Source organism: Lactuca saligna, chromosome 9, assembly GCF_052625555.1.
Source record: "Lactuca saligna cultivar CGN05327 chromosome 9, ASM5262555v1, whole genome shotgun sequence".
Classification (NCBI taxonomy): domain Eukaryota; kingdom Viridiplantae; phylum Streptophyta; class Magnoliopsida; order Asterales; family Asteraceae; genus Lactuca; species Lactuca saligna.
In genome coordinates, this window is record NC_136425.1 from 146,858,550 (window position 1) to 146,861,460 (window position 2,911).

Sequence of the window (2,911 nt, forward strand, 5' to 3'; positions counted from 1 at the left end):
TATATACATATATATATATATATATATATATATATATATATATATATATATATATATATATATATTATTGTATACCTTACATCTATTGTATGCTCGTAAGCACACAATTCTGGACTAATAGATTAATAGAATTAATGATCATAATCTGAAGGTATATGATATTACAATAGGGTAAAATATACCATATAATCATACAAATTTCAATATAAGGGTATATTAGACAATTAACTATATTTAAAACAAGAAATTTTTGGATTTTTAAGGATATTTAATTTTCCTAATTTTAAAAATCTGAATCTTTTAAATTAATTTAATTTTAATTATAATGTAATTTTATATGATAACCGAATTTATTCTGACAGAATGACAAAATGTCAACATAAACTACTAAAGATATTTTTGATTTTATTCTTACAAAATATAGTCCAACAACATAAAATCTAATAGATATTCTGACCAAATACATATTTATATTCAATGAACTTATAAATATAAAAAATTATTGAATCATTTATTAAAGAATAACAACATTCTTAAAAAATACTCATATGTTATTATCTTTGTTCAAGAATCAGGGAAAATAAACCAAAAACGCATTACAATCACATTCTATAAGAATACATTGTTTTAGAGTTAGTAATTCTTATAATCTCCATTCGACAACTATTTTTCATCTCCATCTCACACTTCATGTCCCGATGACTATTGCTCATCTCCATCACACACCATCATCCAACCTTCAAGCCTTTGATAATCATGTTCCCTTCACGCATTCTATGAGAAATTTGCCATGAAATCAAGCATTCTATGAGAATAACTGTCATAACATCGAATTATGTAAGAATAACATTCCGTGAGAATGTTTTTATATAACAAATAATAATAATAATAATAATAATAATAATAATAAATAATAAAAAAAAAAAACTTTGGTAGTTCTGACCGAATAAATCTTGTCTATTCTAAAAGAATATATTGATTATTTAAAAAAAAATACACATCAATAATTTGATTCTTTAAATTTTGTTACAAAACTTATTTGGACTCTTTAATTTTTCGATTCTTTATTTTTAATTTTTTGTGAAAAAAAGCTTTCCTTTTTGTTGCTTATATAAATTGAGAATATAGATTAGATATATAACCAAGAAAGAATTGATCCTACGTATACTTATTGTTTTTTGTTAGCTAGAGGAAAAACAAATGCTTAATATCAAGTATTTTAATAAAATGTAATCCTAGAGTCACTTGGTCAAGTAATCCTCGAGTCGCTTGATCCAAATAATCGACTTAATCTAATTACAGTGATTCTTGAGACTACGTTGTTGCTAACACAGAGGATAATAGATTGGAAAAAATTCAGCTTATTACAAGCTAGTATGTGGGAGATATCGTAGTTCAACGATCACAAAAATTTCTAAACAAAGTAAAAGTGCTAAAAATATACTTATAACATCCCATGTTCGAAGGACGGTAACTGAGCCACTATTAATCTAATTAAAATGACTTCACAACTTAACTTGTACCTAACACAAAGGAGAATACGTAATAAATAAATAAATAAATATTCATATCAATCCAAGCTAGAACGAGAGAGATATGACAGTTCAAAGATTACAAAAAAATGGCTGAAATATTTTATTCAAGCATTTTAGCACATATTTGGCGGGTAAAATCAGATGCTCAGATCTTTATACTCCATTTGATGAAACATACAACATATGTAATTGATAAGTACATGAATGTGACTAAATTTACAATAAAAGAGTGTATACCCTCGAATACTAATGAGTAACTTGAGATTCCATTCGATAAAATCGACATTCCATTCTAATAGAATTGGATCTTGATCTTCCATTTCGAGAGAATTGATATTAGATACCCCTATTAATTGAGCCTATATCACACAGGTGGAACAATAATTGAAATTCAAGGAAGAACGGTAGGATGCATTCTTTAAGTTCTTGTGTCCTGACGTAGTTTCTTAGTCCTCTGTATGGGTCGAAGGCACCAATATCAGCCCACTGGATTGTGTATGTAGGATGCTAGTTGTCTTTGTGACTCTTGTATGGTGTATGATTGGGTTGAATAAACCCCAGGGTTGGATCTATTATTGTATGTTTGGGTTGAAATAAACCCCAGGGTTAGGCCCATTTTTGTATATATTGGGTTAGAATATACCCTAGGGTCGGGCCCTACTATATGTTTGGTATGTGTTTCTTTGGGAAACTCACTAAGATTTATGCTTACAGTTTGTGTTTATGGTTTCAGGTACTTTCAGTATGAAAGGGAAGGGCATGGCATGATGGCACAGCATCCCCCTCATGATTCCACACTTATGATTATTTTTACTCTGATGATTTGACATTTTGTATCATGGTTGACTTGGAGAAATCTAATGTATGGAATTAATAAATTTTAAAAAAGAACACTTGTAAACTGTTTTTGGGATGTTACAAGTTGGTATCAGAACCTAGGTCTGAGGGATACGGGCACACTTTCGGGTGTGTCTGAACTCAAAATGGGGAATTGGTAATCTTTCAAAAGAAAAAAAACAACATCTTCTAAAAATATTTTTATGAAGAAAAGGGAGTGTGACGCGCACTATCATCCGAGCTCAAGTAAGTGGTTCCCAAAACACCTATGTGTTATGATTAGTATGCCTGATATTTGAATTTCATGCTAGAGTGGGGCGAAGGATACCTTCAGGAATCATATGATTGAATTGATATCGGCTCAGTTAATTGCTAAGTGTATGCTTTAAACGTTATATATGATTAGGTTCATATAGCCCTAGAATGATCAATTTAGCCTCATTTCATGTTCCTTGTTTGGTTGTAGACTTAGGGTAGAATCATTATTCAAAAGTCTATGTGATCCTATTTTTTGTACAACTTGCATGCATAAGGCAATG